General features: G+C 35.8%; 1 protein-coding gene across 4 annotated transcripts in view; it reads right to left on the bottom strand.

Annotated features, from left to right (window-relative positions):
- The window catches only part of Magi2 (membrane associated guanylate kinase, WW and PDZ domain containing 2), a 1,319,799-nt gene that overhangs the window by 907,878 nt on the left and 391,927 nt on the right, over positions 1 to 19,994 (bottom strand). The window lies entirely within an intron of this gene.

The raw sequence follows: 19,994 nt of genomic DNA on the forward strand, positions 1-19,994 counted from the left end.
TGTGGAGCTTGTTGCTCCTCTGTGTCAGAATGGAGACAAGGGAGAGAAGTGCTTCTCCATTCACTGGGCAATGGAAGGGGTAAAGCTAGGTCTTTTGCAGGCTTGCTGCTTGGGAGCCCAGACCAAAACATGTGATATAATTTATGGAGTCTCGATCTTTACACGAGATAAAATTAAATGACTTCCACAAACAAACAAACAAACCTGAAAGATCCCTGAAGATAGTATTTACAAAGATAGGAGCTCCTGTTTTAGCCAGGCAAGTCTTTTGTCACATGTTGACTGTCTATTAGAGTGGGGTCTGAACTCCATGGTAATCTACAAGTTCACCATCTCTGGAGATAAGAGTAGGAATTTGGCTAAGAGCTTTTCAATGCATCTAGGAAAATCTTCTTCTAAAATTCCAAATAATGTTTTGAATTCATGGCCTTTTTTTTGGTGAGTATGTGCACCCATCTTGGGCTCAAACTCAGTGCCTGTGTACTGTCCCTGAACTTTTTCTCTTAAGGCTAGTGCTCTGTCCCTTGAGCCACAACTTTATATCCAGCATTTTTTTGTGATTAATTGGCCATACGAGTTTTATGAGCTGTCCTGCCCTGATTATGGGCTTTTCTTGGCTTTAAACTGTGGTCCTCAGCTCTCAGCCTACTGAGTAGCAACGGTTACAGGCATGAGCCACCAGCTTCTGGCTATGGACTTGTTGTTTACATATCCACAGTCAAGGTGCTAAAAAATATCTAAAGGGAAAGGTCCTCTTGGGCTCCCCAAGTTCACACCATCAGTCAAGCAGAATGAATGAATTCTAGTTGCCATTCCAACTGCCAAATACTTTTGGTGATAGAATGGGACTTCTGGAATCACCACCTGAAATAGTACCTATTTTTTAGGTGTTAAAAATTGCAATGTGCAGCTTAACCTACCTCGTTATTTTTCTTTTGGAAGACAAAGGAAATATAAATTGTATGATAATAAATTCAAAAGATCCCCACAGCAATATAAAATGCATCATTGCAATTTTTCCCCTCTCTGAATGATAATGGCTTCAACGGGCTATTATCATTGGAGGCAAAGTGAATGAGATGCTACCTGTCAATGAGTGTTTAGGGATTAGTGAGTGCACAGCATACATCACTGAAGCAATATATCATAGCATCCCTTTTCACAATGGCAACTGTCTGGTGTATGAATATTTACTTAGGGAATCATTGATGTAGGTTGCCCTACCCTGTTAGCGGCTTCTGGTCCTATACTGTGCTCTGATTTGGTGACTTCTTATGCTCTGAACTCACTTTGAGTTTCCAGGCCTAGATTACTGACCTGATAAATATATACAACTATTTTTAAGTTATTCTAGTAAGCTGGATGAAACTGAATTTTGAGTCAATCACATTTAATATGCACAGAAAATGTAGATAAGAGCTGTTACAAGGTTTCTGGAGTTAGTCCTATGTAATTTCAATATGTAACTTACATAAATGTAACTAATAGTTATAAACTACTGTGGTTAATTTCCATGTATAACACAGTCCTTACAGGAAATACATTACATCAACATACAAGTATTCACTGGCAGGATAAATAGAGGGAAAGACCTAAGAACAGAGATAGTGAGTAGGTATCAGCACATTCTCAAATCTAAGCAAGTAGTACCGTGTTGTGGTTGAGAAGGTGAGCATGAACTCAGAGTGGGCCAGAAAAATGATAGATCAGAAAAGCTGAATAGTTGCAAGAAGGGTTAGTGGAAAGATGATGGCAGCACTCAAATATTTACTAACTTGCCTTGGAATTTACTGGGAAAAAGTCACATATGTGTTTACTCTTTCTTTGTATTAAATTTAGAGGGAGAGATAGGGACCATCGATCGATTCCCTCATAAAAACAAATGATATTATTTTCCCTCAGGTCAGGTGAATAGGACTAAATTTTCTTCTTCCCAAATGTGTCCTAGGTTATAATAATTAGGAACATTTTCTATACCATAATGAATAAATATTATCAGATTCTCTAGTGGGATTTAAAATGTATACAAATTGTATTCAGAAAAAGAGTAAAACAATTTAGTGACAGAGATTGAGTTTTTGAAATCTTTTTTTTTTTTATGTGGTGTTGAGGAATCGAACCCAGGGCCTCATGCATGCAAGGCAAGCGCTCTACCACTGAGCCACCTTCCCAGCCCCAAGTTTTTGAAATCTTATGTGCCAAATGATGTACTAAGTATACTTCACATAAACTTGTCATCCTTTAATCCCATTCCACAGGAGAGGGTGAGCCTAAGGGAGGCAAGGTGACTTACACAAGGTTGAATGGTATTAGTGGAGCTAGAATTGGAAACCAGATCTACATAACTCCCAAGTGTATGCCCTTTCTACTCTGCTCTGGTTAGATGAGGGAATCTCTGTACTTTTGGGATATTCACATCTGTCTAGCCTGTGTATTTTAAATGGAAATCTTGGTATTTGTTCTAGAGAGTGAAGACCTAAGCTGAAGAAGCATGGGACCAGTCCCTTTGGAATCAAGGCACTCTGGCTCCTTTCCATTTGCCATCTTCTTAAGTGTTGCAGCTCATTGGAGAGATTTTTTATAGGTACTTTTTTATAGGTACTATTTTTTAAATAAGTTTTTTATTGTGAAAATACCATACAGAGGGATTACAATTACAAGAGCAAGGTAATGAGTACATTTCTTATCAAGGATTGTTGCCTCCTCCTTTGTTTTTCCCCTATCATCCCTGCCCTCCCATCTCCATGACTATACTCCCCCCCCCCCCCCCCCCCGTGAAAGTTGTAAAGATCTTATTTCAACATAGCATCTTGTACATCTCATTGTTACAATGGATCCACCTGTATCCCTATTTAAACAATTTGTTTTTTCCTTCCCCTCCCCAAATTATACCAACATCAAATACAGTCAAAACAGGGTTATACCAGGGGGGAGGGACATACAAAGCAACAACAACAACAAAAATCACCTTGTAAATACATTAGAAACAATAGCATGAAAGAAAAAAAAACACTTGTGTCCTTATCTTGGGGTTCATTTGGCTTAACATCATCTTATCTGACCTTTCTACTTGTCTCAGATATATACTAGTTATTGCAAATAAGGAAACCATGGGACCTATGTTTCTTTGGGCCTGGCTTACTTCACTTAATATACTTTTTTTTCTAAGTCTTTCCATTTCCTAACAAATGGAGCGGTGTCATTCTTTCTTATGAAGGTATAGAAATCCATTGTGTATATATACACGACATTTTCTTGATCCATTCATCTACTGAGGGGCATCTGGGTTGGTTCCATATCTTAGCTATAGTAAATAATGCTCCAATAAACATAGGTGTGCTGGAAGCTTTAGTGTGGTCTTGTTTGTGATCATTTGGGTAAATGCCCCAAAGTGGGATTGTTGGGGTCACAGGGGAGTTCTATTTGGAGTCTTTCCAAAGTGGTAGAAAAAGTTTACACTCCCACCAACAATGCAGTAAGGTACCCTTCTGTCCACATCCCCTCCAGCATCTGTTGTTATTAGAGTTCTTGATTCTAGCCATTCTAACTGGAGTGAGGTGGTATCTCAGTGTTGTTTTGATTTGCATTTCTTTTATGGCTAGAAAGACTTACAGAGAAACTTCTCTGAAGAGGAAAGAAGATTGGAGAGATTCTTGAATTCATTTCAGTTCTGGGGACTGTAATTTAATTATAATTTGAAAAGAGTATTTTCATGTTTTTTGTATATTAAGAAAGGTAAGATTTAGCTTCAGGCAAATGACTGAGTAGCTCCACTGATCTCATCATTTATGGGGTTTCTCTTATCTTGTGACAGGCTCTAAATGGTGGCCTCTCTGGCTTGTATGTGGTCCCTCTGGTCCCTCCTTTTGTGGAGCAAGTCTCACACATTGTCACCCACACTGTCTTGGGAAGGAAGTGATTACTTCTGGTAGGAAAGACAGACAACTTCCCTCCCCCACCCCAAAGCTAGAAAAACATTTTTATTGACTCACAACCAATCCTTGTAATTACACAGAAGAGAATCAGTCATGTCTGGACTATCTGGAGACTACATGGAACATTTAATTTCTTCACTGAGTAGTTTATATAGACCTGCACATTCTAACTGGTAGCAACATCTTCCCAGTGTACAATTGCAACAAGAACAAGGGATTCCAAAGCTACCTCTAACTGAGGGGACCAATTGTATTTGTTAAATACTTTTTATTAGAAAGCAATTTCTCAATCTACTCCCAGTTTGTTTGTTTTTTAAATAAAATCTCTGGTGTAATACAAACTCTTCACTAAGAAGGGATTTTTTTTTTTTTTTTTTTTAAGCATGCACTCACAAAACCTAGATATTTTATTTTATTTTATTTTTTAAATTGTATTTTATTTTATTTGAGAACATACTGTACAAAGGGGCTACAATTACATGGGCAGGATAATGGATACATTTCTTACCAAGCATTGCAGCCTCCTCCTTTGTTTACCCTTCACTTCCCTTCCCCGCCTCCCCCCTCCCCCCACCCAATTTTACCCCCCTCCCCCCACCCAATTATACCCCCCTCCCCCCCCCACACCGGCATTGTAAAGCTGGTTTTGACATGACATTTTGTACTTCTCATTGTTGCAACAGGTCCACCTGAATCCTTAAACGACTTGTTTGTCCCCATCTACTCCACATGTTATACTGACATCAAATATAGTGAAAACGGGGGTTACACTGTGGGGGAGGGACATACAAAGCAACAAAGAAATAATCTTATAAATGCATTAGAAATACATGCATGAAAGAAACGAAAACATTAAAATACATATTTAAGGGTTCATTTTCCTAGCATCACATTATCTGACCTTTTCCGCTTGACTCATACCTATATTAGATATTGCAAATAAGGGAAACCATGGGACCTATGCTTCTTTGGGCCTGGCTTACTTCACTTAATATAATTTTTTCCAAACCTTTCCATTTCATAACAAATGGGGAAATATCATTCTTTCTGATGGAGGCATAGAATTCCATTGTGTATATATACCACATTTTCTTGATCCATTCATCTACTGAGGGGCATCTGGGTTGGTTCCATATCTTAGCTATGGTAAATAATGCTGCAATAAACATAGTTGTGCTGGTAGCTTTAGTGTGGTCTTGTTTGTAAACATTTGGGTAAATGCCCAAAAGTGGGATTGCTGGATCATAGGGGAGATCTATGTGAAGTCTTTTGAGGAACCTCCATACTGCTTTCCAAAGTGGTTGAACAAGTTTACATTCCCACCAACAATGAAGTAGGGTTCCTTTCTGTCCACATCCCCTCCAGCATCTGTTGTTATTGGAGTTCTTGATTTTTGCTGTTCTAACTGGAGTGAGGTGATATCTCAATGTTGTTTTGATTTGCATTTCTTTTATGGCTAGGGATGTTGAACATTTCTCTAAGAAGGGATTTTTTTAAATGAGGGAAAGTCATTATGAACCAATCACATTTAAAGTATGGCATACTGGCAACATCATTCATTTTAGAGTTCTAGACTCAAAGCATTTTGTCATGCTTGGTCACCCCTTGCCTCAAATGGAAAAAGTCTGACATTTTCCCCTGAAGCCATTTAGTGTCACTTTTGTTTTTTCTCAGTTATAGTTGAACGAAGCAGATAATCATACAGATTCCAATTTCTGTCTTTCTACTGGCTCCCAGTCTAACTACATAAATCCAAATTTTATTCTTCCCCCCTCTCCTTTTCCCTCTCTCTTTCCCTCTGTCAAATTACTTCTCCCTTCCCCCCCCCCACCGCTCTCGAAGGAGTGTGTATTCAGATAAGTGAATTCTGTGTTACAATGCTGTAGAAAATGTAATATAGTGTCCAAAATAAAAAAAATTATACTGAAGTTGGTAAATTGTTAAAAAAAAAGATTCTGTGAATGTGATAGTTTGTTTCTTTGATATAAGAGTTTATGGATGATATGCTGGCACTGATTAATAATATCAAATCAAGGAGACAGTAGCCATTATTCAATTCATTTAACTAAGTGGCAAAGATATATGGCTTAAAAATTATAACCTTGAATAGACAAAATATAGGTGAAAAATCATGAGCACATAATCAAATTAGACTCTTTTAAGTTCAGGTCTTGCGATGATCTCAAACATTAATTATGAATTTAACTTAGAAAAAACTAATTTATCTGTATTAAATTTATATTGAAGAAGGAAAATGTTTTAAGTGGTTAGTTGTCTGGAAATCTTTAAATGTTTTATTTTTGATTACTCATAAGCCTTAAATGCAGAAGCATATTTTGGCATGGAGTGTGTCTTTACTGGCTTAAACTTGGGAAGTTTATTGCTTACATCTAACTTAGGAGAGGTCAGTAAACTATGAACTAGCAGTTGTTTTGAAGGTAAAGTTTTATTGGAACACAATCATACTTAGGTACTTGCAATGTGTATGGCTGCTTTCTCACTATTCTGGAGATATTAAGTGATTGTGATAGAAATATGGTGCCCAAGCCTCAAATTTTACTCTCTCTCTCTCTCTCTCTCTCTCTCTCTCTCTCTCTCTCTCTCTCTCTCTCTCTCTCTCTCTCTCTCTCTCTCTCTCTCTCTACCTATCTCTCATACTCATGCATGTATATTCTAGGAAGCATAGACATCTAATTACCCTTCTACATTTTAACATATGGAAAACATTTCTACTTGTAAGCTTTCCATTACAAGTCTTTTCCACTTTATCATGGAAAAGAATAGCATCTGATCTTACTGTACTAAACTTATAATGTATCAACATAAAGGTTCTCAAATAAATTAATATCTTCCTAAAAATTTGATCTAGGAAAAAACCCACAACCATATTCAGTGCCATATTTTTTTTTGTCAGATTAGTCCTATATTAGACCCTAAATCCTAACAATATTCAAAGTGCGAGATCAGGAAGTGACACGGACCTGGAGAGAAATAGATTAAAAGAAAGCTTTGTATTGGTGTAACAAAATGGAAGCAGAACTCCACACTACAGCAGAAATTACTTTGCTGCTTCTAGGTAAACATAAACATGTTAAGCTGATCCTTAAAATCTTCACTGATGTAAGACACTGTTTAACTTATGGATCTATGTCATTCTTTTTACAAATTAACTTGTATGATTTTTTATTTTTACATTACTACATTAGCTCATAATTTTAATAGTTATGTCTTTTATCTATCTATTGGTTTATTTTGCTGAGATAATAAAATTGCTTTCATATTTTTTGTGATAAAATGAAAAACTTCATAAAAATAGCCTTTTTCCTTAGTTATCTGTAACTTTGGGAGACATTTTCAGAAAGTGACACACTGAATCTTAGAGGATGATGTATGTGTTGCTCCCTAGAAGACTCAATACTATTCACAACATACAAAGGTGTTCATGATAGTTTACATATCTTCTTGACCATTTTTGGCACCAAGTAGCCCAGGGTATAAATAGATCCAAAAGATATACATGCAGCAATCATACAATTTTTTGGGGGGAGGGTCCGGTCGTGGGGCCTGAACTCTGGGCCTGAGCGCTGTCCCTCAGCTCTTCAGCTCAAGGCTACCGCTCTACCACTTGAGCCACAGCGCCACTTCCGGCTTTGTTCTTTTTGTTTATGTGGTGCTGAGGAATCGAACCCAGGGCCTCATGCATGCAAGGCAAGCACTCTACCACTGAGCCACCTTCCCAGCCCGTGCAATCATACAATTTAAAACAGAAATAAAATCAATTTCCTGAGGTCATGATGGCATCACTTTCTAATCTATGACAAAGAACTACAATTACACTTTTTTTTTAAATAAGTATTCTAGTAGTAAGTTTATAATATAACTGTTAGGTTGCAGATTTCTAGTACTTTAGGAACTTGAATAATAAAAACAGCAACTCCCCTTTTTCCTTTTCTCTAGCCCTAGTAACCACCATTCTATGCTTCAATGAGTATGCATGTTTTAGAAACCTCATTTAGGGAGAATCATCCAGTTCCTTTTCTTCTATGACTGGCTGATGTCACTGAGCATAATAATATCCTCAATGTATATTCAAATGGTTTCATATGGTAAGATGTCCTTGTTTAATGATGAATAATTTTCCACTGTATGTATGTACCACAGTTTCTTTATCCATTGATCTGCCAATGGACATCTAAGTTGTTTCCTTGTCTTGGTTATTGTGAATGACATCTCAATGAAGGTAAGAGTGCAGATATGTCTTTACGATACTGATTTCAGTTCTTTGGATAAATAGCAAGAAGAGAGAACTGAAAAAATATAGCTTTTGTCTCATGAGACATCCAAATACTGTTTTTCCACAAGGGCTGTACCATTTTATATTTCCAGCAACATTGTACAGCCTGTTCAATTCCTTTAGATCCATGACAACATTTGTTATCTTGAATTTGTTCTTTTAGATTAAAACTATCCAAATAAATGTGAGGTGACAGTCATTAAGGTTCTGATTTCCTCTTTATCAGTTCCTTATCTGAGATAGCTGTCCTAGTGTTGGAAAGCTAACACAGGTGCTGACAAAGTTTGTGGGGAACTATTAAGAATAGGGAAGGAGTACTAAGCACTTGCCTTGAGCTGAGGAGCACAGGGACAGCGCAGAGTTCAAGTCCCATGACTGAACAAAAAAACAAAAAAAAAACAACAACAAAAAACACCAAGAATAGGGAAGGAGAAAAAGGGAGTCTATAGAGGATAAAAAAGGGTAAATAATAAAAGTATGTCTTCTGCATCATAAAATGTAATATTGAAACCTATTGCTTTGTATAATTATTGTACACTAAAAATGTGACTTCTGAGAAAGCAGAAGACAAAATTGCCTCATAACCCAGTATTTATTTTCTGTGCAAATTGAGTATCTATAATAGTTCCAATCTCTAGTTCATTGGCTTTTATAGTTCACTGAGTTATTTAGTGATTATTTCTATGAAATTTAAAGCAACAAAAATCTTTTCTGATGTCCTTATCTTTTATAACAGTTTACACATTTAACTGTTAAGATGGTTCAGTGAGTTTGACTGAAAATGATTACCCATTCCTTACAAAATAAAAAATACTAAAATTAAAAATAAAAAATACTAAAATTAATTAAAAATAGAAAAATATAACTGCCTTGAGAAATCATAGTAGCAATGATAATAGCAGCTACTATTAATCAGTGTATTACACATTTTACACATATGAATTCTCAAACTTCTCTTGTGTATCCCTGTTAGGGCTATATCAGGGATACTATCAGTATAACTACTTCACAAATGAGGAAACATTGTAAAGCTTTGAGGGGCTCAGACCCACAAAAGCTGGGACTATTTTCTAAGGCAAATCTGTATTCTCCTCCGTTTCTGAGTGAATTTGTTGGTCATGTTCTTTTTGCGATCTTGATATTTACCATATATTACTTGGTCTTATCAGTTCTTGAAATAGCTTCACAATCAACTAAATGATTCAGCAGTTCATACTGGTAGGACTGTGACCCACACAAATATGAGTACTATACTCTACTTAAGAGTTTACTAAGTGAATTTTTTCACTTCATCCTTACTACAACATCCAACTGGATAATTATTTCATCACATTTAATATGCATTTATTGAGATTTCAACAACTTGCCTATGTATTATTTTGTTTGATAACTATCATATATATATTATTTTTAGTCGTGGGGGCTGGAATTAGTCTAAGTGCTCTACCATTTTGAGCCACAGCACCCCTTCCAGTTTGGTTTTCTGGAGATAAGAGTCTCACGGACTTTCTGCCCAGGCTGGCTTTGAACCATGCTCCTCAGTTCTCAGCCTCTTGGGTAGCTAGGATTATAGGCATGAGCCACCAGTACTGGCTCTCAGATATATTTATAACACACAAAATCATACTCATTCATAACATTTCAAATTTACTTAGCTTGAGTTTGCCTATTCTGACTCTGTCATTTCACTAAGAAACCAACAAAATACATTTCTATATAACTATTGACCAGACTAGGTCATACCATGTACAACAGTTGCAGAAACTCCATTTTCCACCCTCCCCCAACACTTGTGTGCTGAAAAATCTTGTGTAGGTGAAGGAAAGGAGATTTAAAAAATAGAAAATAGGGGCTGGGAAGATGGCTCAGTGGTAGAGCGCTTGCCTTCCATGCATGAGGCCCTGGGTTCAATTCCTCAGCACCACATAAGCAAAAAAAAAGAAAAAAACCAGAAGTGGCGCCGTAGCTCGAGTGGTAGAGTGCTAGCCTTGAGCTGAAGAAGAACTGAGGGACCCAGGCCCAGAGTTCAGGCCCTACGACTGGACCAAAAAAAAAAAAAAAAAAGAAAATAGTTCAAAAATTTGACAGTCTGCAAGAAGAGACCTAGTAAAAAAAATCCCTAGTCTATCTATTTTGGTAGGGGTTATTTTTAATTTTGCTTTTGTTTACATTTTGCACCAATCTTGGGGCTTGAACTCAGGGCCTATACTCTGTCCTTTAGCTTTTCTACTCAAAGCTGATGCTCTACCACTTCTGCCACAGCTCCACTTACAGCTTTTTGGTGGTTAATTGGAGAGAAGAGTTGAATGGACTGTTCTGCTTAGGATGACTTCACATCACAGTCCACAGATCTCAGCCCCCTGTGTAAGTAGGATTACAGGCACAACCCACTGATACTTGACAGTAGCACACCTTTTTAAATGAGAAACTATGTTATCACAATTTAGAATTGTTGAGCAGGTTCACAAGAAATAGCAACTTACTAATGGTTAGCAAAAAGAAGGAAAGACTCCGAGCTGACAGCTCAATATCCGGAAGGCCAGATACGAGCCAGATCCTGCTTCCTAGATCCTTATTTAACATTGAGAAGCACTTTGGGTTGGAGAAGGAAATGGTAGTGACTGCATGATATACAGACTAGCCAAAGGGAACCCCTTACTTTAATTAATAAGTGTCATATGCTATAACCTTATAACTTCATAAGGATAACTTAACTAACTTCCAGTATTTGAATCAAAAGTCAGTTTGCTTACAATAAGCAATTGAGAAAGACCTGATATATTTTGTTAATAGGATATATAGCCTCTAGAAAAACCACCTTTTACCTAGCAGCCAGTAAATTCTGTCAGTGTGTTTATAAGGAGGTGTGGAACAAGGTTGAAATGGGACAGTCTATGGGAGAAAGGAGGAACCTACTGACTCAAACTATTAACCCTTTCCTTCCACTGTGGCTTTCCAAGGTAGAAATAAATCCATAAGCAAATAGGAATAAAAAAGTATTCAGCTATGTGAAGACATAATATCTAAGAAATTGCATACAAAAAAAAGAAAATACAAGTAATTTAGGTACTAAAATACATTATGTTGTGACAGGTGTAGCAGTATTTCCTTTCCAGTTTTACATTGAGTAGAAAAAAAAAGTCTCCATTTAAATGTTTCTTTGGAATACAGTTGCCAAACAAGCAATAGAGTACCCACTTAAATTTGCATTTTAGATGAACAATCAAAATTATTTTAGCATGAGTATTTCCTATGCAAATATTCAGTCTTATATTTTCATGCCAACCTTAACTTAATCCTGTATTTTGGGTTATACATTCGATACAGTGCAACTCAATGATTAGAATGTCACTTTTAAAGCCAAACTATTGGGGGTCAAATACTGCCTGCTTTTATTAACTTGTGACTTTGAGAACATGATTTATTCTCTGTGGGTCTACTCATATATGAAATGAGAAGTTTTCTATACGATTAAATGAGAAGACAAATGATTAAAGCTACTTAGGACAAGTACTACTTAGTAAGCTCTTAGTCACCTACTATTTTATTTTTAACTAGATATAGAAATTTTCTATTATAGTTATTAAAAATTATATATGTAGCCCATATAAAATAGAAATATAGTCATTGTGCATTAAAACTCCTACTCTTTCATTTTTATTTTTTAATTATCTTTAACTAGTTGAATGAAGGAGTTGCCATTTAACAAAGCAGTTATGAATACAATATATCTTGATCATCTTAGTAGCCATATAAATATAAAATATGGCTCCTGAGCTTTGTAAATATTTCCCTGACAAAATTAACTTAAAACACAAGACATTAAAAGGGCCTTCAATCTTCAATGCAAGCTTACAGAATAATCTCTTATTTACTTGCACTAGCATATTCATTAAAAGATCTATACTTCTAAATACCATATACTTCTCTTTAAGCAGGAATATAAAAAGAGCAATCAGATATAGTTGGCAAAACATATCTGAACTCTGATTAAAGAAAAAAAGTCTTTGAATTCTTATTACCCATAAGCTAAAATGTACTTCCTTAAAAAAAAAAGCACAAACAAAACCTTTCAGATTTTTTTCTCTGTCAAAGTAATGTTACTGAAACTATTGTTCAATATTCTTTTAACAGTATATTTAAAAATGATTACATTGTATTTAAAATTTGAGTTTATTTTTGACTTATATTTAATTAGTATGAGTTAGCGGTACAATGGACTCTAGTCAGACTTACCCCTTACTTTGCTCTGTGTTTCCCTAGAGCCCCCTTTGCCACATTCCAAAACCAATGTCAACAGCTTCATTGTTCCTTTTCACACATGCACATAAATTGGTTTAACCCTTAACTGTATTTACTCTCCGCTACCTTCTGTTCTCTTTCCCACCTCACACTAGGCAACCACTCCTTGGAAAGGACCCGTTGCTAGTCCTTTCACTTTAAATTTTTTAGTGCATGGTAGTTTCTCAGTAAAGGTTACAACAACATGTCTTAGACATGCATAGAGAGGATTTTAATCAGATGCTCCCTTCACTTACTCTACATTTCCCCCATTCCCATCATTTTAGCTTTTGTCTTCATTCATGGATCTAGTATGTCTTTCAGTACTGCTCAATCTCTAACACTGTCTTTTCCTTCCCTCTTCCATATATATTTAAACCACAGATTAAATAAATATATATGTTCTACATCTATTTCAAAATATGAGAGAAGACATGTGATTTTTATCCTTCCTAATCTGGCTTAATTCTGTTAAAGATAATGACCTCAAGTTCCATCCATTTCCTTGCAAATGAGTCTAATCCTTCTTTATGGTCCAGGAATATTCCAATGCATGCGTATACCGCATTTTCTTGATCTATGTGTCAGTTGTAATATCCATGCTATTTCCATAGCTAGGCTACTGTGGATACTGTTTAATAAACTTGAGTATGCAAGTTCCTCTATTGTATCTTGACATATTCCTTCAGTTATAAGCACAAGAATATACTGAGTTGTGGGTTTTTTTTTTTGAGAAACTTTCAAATTAATGTCCATAGTAATTACATTAGTTTGCATTCCTACAGTGTATAAAGGTTGTTTTTTTCCCCACCTACACACCAACATTTGGTGTTGTGTTCTTGATGATGAGGACTCTGACTGAAATCAGAATTGAAATCTCAGAATTGTTTTGATTTACATTTCCTTTATGGCCAGGGATGTTGAATACTTTGTTCATGTACTTACTGATCATTATACTTGTTTTGAGAATTATCTGTTCAGTTCATAAACCCATTTATTCATTGGGTTGTTGATTTTGTTTGTTTGTTTGAGGTAAGTTTCTTGAGCTCCCTGTCTATTGTGGTTATTAGTATCTTGTAAGATACATAGCTGGAAAAGGTTTTCTTTCTTTTCTTTCTTTCTTTTCTTTTCTTTCTTGAACTCTGGGCTTAAGGGCTGTTCCTCAGCTCTTTAGCTCAAGGCTAGTGCTCTACCACTTGAGCTACAGTGCGACTTCCAGTTTTCTAGTGGTTTATTGGAGATAAGAGTTTCACGGACTTTCCTGCCTAGGCTGGCTTTGAACTGAGATCCTCAGCTCTCAGCCTCCTGAATAGCTAGGAATACAGGCGTGAGCCACTGGTACCCGGCTTGGCAAAGGTTTTCTCCTACTCTGTGGGCTGTCTCCTCAGTCTCCTCACTTTTTCCTACATGAAGCAGAAACTTTGTAGTTTGATACAATCCTATTTTTAATACTTGCTCTTACTTGCTAAACTATTAGAGTTTTATTTAGGAATTTATTGCTTATATTAGTATTTTCTAGTGATTTCTCTATTCTTTCCAAAAGTGCTTTAAGCATTTCTGGTCTTACATTAATTTTTTAAAAATATTTTTAATTGACTTTGAATATATATTAGAACCAGACAAGAGACAGGGACTTAGTTTCAGTCTTCTGTATGTGGACATCCAGTTTTCCCAGTACCATTTTCTGAAGAAGCTGTCTTTTCTCTAATGTATGTTTAGGGCACCTTGTCAAAAGTGAGCTGGCTGTGGCTACATGGATTGATTTTTTGGCTTTCCATTTTGTTCCACAAGTCTCTATGTCTGTTTCTGTGCTACTACAAAGATGGTTTTGTCTTTATGCTTCTGAAGTATAATTTAAAGCCTAGTATTTTGATACCTTACTGCATTGACCTTTTGTGCTCAAGATTATTTTGGCTATTTGTGGTCTTTTATGCCTCCATATGATTTTTAGGATTGATCTTTCTGTTTATGTGAAAAATGGCATTGAAATTTTGATGGGGATTGCATTGAATCTGTAGATTGACTTTAGTAATATATCTATTTTCATATATTAATTTTGCCAATTCATGAGCATGAAAGATCTTTACATATTCTAATGTCTTCTTCAATTTCCTTTTTTAAGGTTCTATACTTTTTACTATAGAAGTATTCCACTTAACTATGATTAAGTTTACTCCCAGGTGACTTTGTTTTATTTTATTTATTATTGGTTATTATGAATGGAGTTGTTCTACTGATCTTTCCCAGTTTGCTCATTGTTGACATACAGAACAGCTACTGAATTTGGATGATAACACATTTGGGGAGTGGATAGGGTTTGAACTCTTTGCTCAGGGTGAGTGCTCTACCACTTGAGCCACAGCACCACTTCCAGTTTTCTTGTGGCTAATTGGAGATAAAAGTCTCATAAATTTTCCTGCCTGGGCAGGCTTTGAACCACCATCCTCAGAACTCAGCCTCCTGAGTAGCTAGGATTAAAGGTGTGAGCCACCAGCACCCAGCAATAACACTTTTTTTAAAATTGTGAAAATAAAAGACTAAATTTGTTACTTCCTCCTAACTTAATTTTATTACTATTTGCAATAATGCTCTGAATTTCTGAGTGCTTTAGTATATTTGTCCAGAGTTAATCACTTTCTAAATAGAAGTGATGGATAAACACATTAAATACTACATATACATGCATACCTTCATATGTACAAATATATATATATATATATCACAGGAACATGTAATCGTTTAAGCATTTTATATATACAGATAAACATAATTAACTATATCCATAAATTTTGTTATTAAAATAAAGTTCTTAATTAACATTGCAAACAGTAATACTGTGTATCTATATCATTTAGGAGGGTTATATGGTATTTGAAGATATTTTTGGTTATATGGTATTTGAAGATTTTTTTAATTTCTTTTTTAAAAATATATTTTTTATTGTAAAGATACTGTACAGAGGGTTTACATTTACCTGAATAAGCTAATGAGTACATTTCCTATCCAGCATTGTTATCCCCATCCTTTGTTTTCCCCCTAAAATCTTTTCCCTCCTACCTTCCCAACTCCTCCCTCCCTCCCCCAAAGTTGTAAAGTTCATTTGCAACATATCATCTTCTACATTTCATTGTTACAATGGATAACCTGTGTCCTTATTTCAAATGTATATACAAGATACAGGGCACCGGAATCAATACAGTGAAAAGAGTGCACCATGGGGGAAGAACATACAAAAGAAACAAAAAATACATAGTACAGTATAAGTATATTAAAAACAACAGCAACAAAGACAAAACCTCTTATGTCCCTATCTTGGGGTTCATTTCACTTAGCATCATCTTATATTGTCATGTGTACATAGCTTTTGACCTTTTCTGTTTGTCCTAGACTTATACTAGTTATTGCAAATAAGGGAAACCATGGGATCTAAATAATTTTTCCAAGTCTTTCTATTTCTTAAAAAATGGGGTGGTGTCATTCTTTCTTATAGAGGCATAGAATTCCATTTTGTGTGTGTGTGTGTGTGTGTGTGTGTGTGTGTGTGTGTGTGTGTGTGTGTGTATGTGTATAGCCATTCTAACTGATGTGAGATGGAATCTCAATGTTGTTTTGATTTGCATTTCTTTGATGGCCAGAGGAGTTGAACATTTCTTATATGTCTACTAGCTATTCTTACTTCCTCATTAGAGAAGTCTCTCTTTAAGTTTTTAGCCCAATTATTAATCAAGCAGTTGTTTATTTGAGGACTTGTTGGGGGATATAACATTTTAAGTTCTAAGCATATTTTAGATATCAGACCCTTGTCTGTTCAATGGGCTTTTTATTGATCTTGCTAGCTATGTCCTTTGCCATGCAGTAGTTCTGCAGTTTCATGCAATCCCATTTGTCCAACTTTGCTTTGATTTGTTGTGTTTCTGGGTCTTTATTAAGAAAATTTTAGCCTGTGCCAAGGAGTTCTAGAGTTTCTCCTATTCCTTCCTATAATGTTTTCAGGGTATCTGCTTTGACTTTGAGGTCTTTGATCCATTTGGAGTTGATTCTGGTTCAGGGTGATAGATAAGGATCTAGCTTTAGTTTTCTACAGGTGATTAACCAATTTTGCCAGCATCATTTACTGAAGAGGTTGTCCTTCTTCCATTCTGTTTTGTTTAGCTCCCTGGGTGGCTATAGATCTGTGAGTTCATTTCTGGGTCTTCAGTTCTATTCTATTGGTCCTCAGGTCTCTTCTTGTGCCAGTATCAAGCTGTTTTGATTACTATGGCTATGTAATAGAGTTTGGAATTTGGTATTGATATTCCTCCAGCACTGTTCTTTCTGCTAAGGATTGTTTTTGCTATTAGGGATCTTTTATTGTTCCATATGAATTTTTGTATTGCTTCTTTTATTTCATTGAAGAATGAGGTTGAGATATTGATGGGTATCACATTGAATTTGTAGATAGCTTCCCAATCCAGTAGCATGGGAGGTTTTTCCACTTCTTTAGTTCTCTTTTTATTTTCTTTTTCAGGTTTTTAAAGTTTTCATCATAGAGGTCTTTCACTTCTTCAGTTAAATTAGGTATTTTATTTCTTGTGCAGCTATTATAAAAGGAGTTGCTTTCCTGATTTCAGCCACATTCTTCTTGTTATTGGCATACAGAAAAGCCATTGATTTTTGAGGGTTAATTTTATACCCTGCTACTTTGTCAAAGTTTCATATCAGCTCAAGTAATTTGGGAGTGGAGTCCTTGGGGAACTTTAAATACAAGATTATGTCATCTGCAAAGAGGGAGAGTCTTACTTCATCTTTCCTCATTTGGATCCACTTTATGTTTGAATCTTTCTTATTGTTGTAGCTAGTCATTCCAATAATAAATTGAAGAGAAGTGGAGACAGTGGACATCTTGGTCTCATTCCTGAATTTAGAGGAAATGGTTTTACCTTTTTGCCATTAAGTATATTGCTGGCTGCAAGTTTGTCATACACAGCCTTTATTATATTGAGGAATGTTCCATGGATTCCTAGTTTTTCCAGAGTTTTCATCATAAAGGTGTGTTGAATCTTGTCAAATGCTTTTTCTACCTATAATAGATGATAATAGATAATCATGTGGTTCTTATACTTGCTCTTGTTGATGTGATGAATCACATTAATTGACTTGAATATATTCAACCAGCTTTGCATCTCTGAAATGAATACTGTTTGATCATGGTGTATGATTTTTTTGATGTGTTGTTGAAGTTGATTGTCCAAAATTTTGTTGAGAAGTTTGCATCAGTGTTCATCAAAAAAAAAATAGGTCTATAGTTCTCTTTCTTTGATGAGTTTCTGCCTGGTTTTGGGATGAGGGTTAAATGGCTTCATAGAAAGAGTTTGGTAGTGAACTTTCACTTTGAATTTTATTGAAGATTTGGAGGAATATTGGTGTGAGTTCTGCTTTGAAGGCCTTGTAGAATTCTGCTGTAAACCCATCTGGTCCTGGGCTTTACTTGGGTGGGAGGTCTCTTATTGCGGTTTCTATTTCAATGCTTACTATGGGCCTGTTAAGTTGGTTTAAATCATCTTGGCTTAGTTTGGGCATGTCAATATTTACTAGAAATTAGTCTATTTCTTGCAGATTCTCAAACTTATAAGCATAAAAGTTGGAGAAGTATTCCCTTATAATATTCTGGATCTTAGTTGTTTCTGTGGTGATGATCTCTGAGTTTATTTGGGTGTGTTCTCTTCTTTTTCTGATAAAATTTGCTAAGGTCTGTCCATTTTGTTAATTTTTTCAAAGAACCAACTTTTCATTTTGTTGATTCTTTCTATGGCTTTTTGGATTCTAGTTCATTTAATTTTTATTATTTGTTTGCATCTATTTGATTGGGGTTTAGCTTGTTGATCTTTTTCAAGGAGTTTCAGGATAAATGATTGGTTTCAGATCTCTCCAATTTGTTGATGTAGGAACACAGAGCTGTAAACTTGCATCTGAGTACTGCCTTTTCTGTGTCCCAGAGGTGCCGGTAATTTGTGTGTTCATTTTTGTTAAATATCATGAACATTTGAATTTCCTTTCTAAGCTCTTCCATGACCCACTGGTGGTTCAACAGTGTGTTGTTCAGCCTCCATGTGTTACAGGATTTTCTTCGGTGGTTTTTGATATTTAATTTTTAATATTGAATTCTAATTTTATTCCCTTGTGGTCTGAGAGAATGCAGGGCATAGTTTTAATGTTTCTGAATTTGGGCAAATTTTCTTTGAGACCTAAAATGTGGTCTATTTTGGAGAATGTTCCATGTGCTGCTGAGAAGAACGTGCAATCTGATGCTGCTGGGTGAAATATTCGGTAGATGTCTGTTAAATCTAGTGGATCTATGCAGTTGCTTAGATCTGAGGTTTCTCTGTAGTTTTTGCCAGGTTGATCTACCATTGGGGAGAGTGGGTGCTAAAGTTGCAACAGTTAATGTTTTGGATCTATGTGAGATTTTAGGGAAAGTAGTAGTTTCTTGGATAAATTTGAGTGCTCCATTGTTTGGTGAATAAATATTTAGAATTGTAATATCCTCCTGAAGGAAAGATCCCTTAATTAGTATGTGATGACCTTCTTTATCTCTTCTTGCTAATTTTAATTTGAAGTCTATTTTATCTGATATTAGGTTTGTAACTCTGGCCTGTTTATGGGGGCCATTTGCTTGGTAGATTTTGTTCCAGCCTTTCAGTTTCAGAATATATTTGTCTTTGTGGGCAAGGTGTGTCTGTTGAACTCAGAAGATAGAAGGTCTTGTTTTTTGATCCAACAAGACAATCTATGTTGCTTGATTGGGGAGTTAAGTCCATTAATATTGAAAGATAGGACTAAGAGGTGTTAGTTCCTGCCATGTTATCCACCTTCCTGGTGGCTGTGCCAACTGGGTTCTCCCTAATTTTTGAATTCTCTGTTTGGGGGCTTTTTCTTAGACTTTATTGTGGTTTTGTTGGTTTTGTATGTGTAGGATATCTTTAAGAATCTTTTGTAAGGCTGGTTTGGTGGAAATATATTGTGTCAATTATTGTTTGCTGTGGAAAGTTATTTGACCTTCAGTTATGAAGGAGAGTTTACCTGGGTACACTATTCTTGGTTGATAGTTATTTGTCTTTAGGGCATAGCATACATCTTCAGGCTTTTCTTTCTCTAATTATTTCTGCTGAGAAATCTGAAATTATTGATTGTTTTCCCTTTATAGATAATTGATCTTTTCTCCCTAACAGCTTTAAGGATCCTTTCCTTGGTCTTAATTGATCCTGTGCAGATTACAATGTGACGGTGGGATTTCCTGGTCTGGTCTGGTCTATATGGGGTTCTTAAAGCTTCTTGTATCTAAATGTGCCTTGTTTGTGTATGTTTGGGAAGAGTTCTCTGCTAGGTCTTGTTAAATAAATTTCCTAAACCTTTAACTTCTATCTCTATGCCCTCCCCTACAGCCATTAGCCTTAAATTAGGCCTTCTGATGGTGTCTTCTATATATTGAATAGGCCTATCACATT

The sequence above is a fragment of the Dipodomys merriami genome, unplaced genomic scaffold (genome assembly GCF_024711535.1).
Source record: "Dipodomys merriami isolate MVZ:Mamm:240054 unplaced genomic scaffold, mDipMer1.0.p SCAF_5, whole genome shotgun sequence".
Classification (NCBI taxonomy): domain Eukaryota; kingdom Metazoa; phylum Chordata; class Mammalia; order Rodentia; family Heteromyidae; genus Dipodomys; species Dipodomys merriami.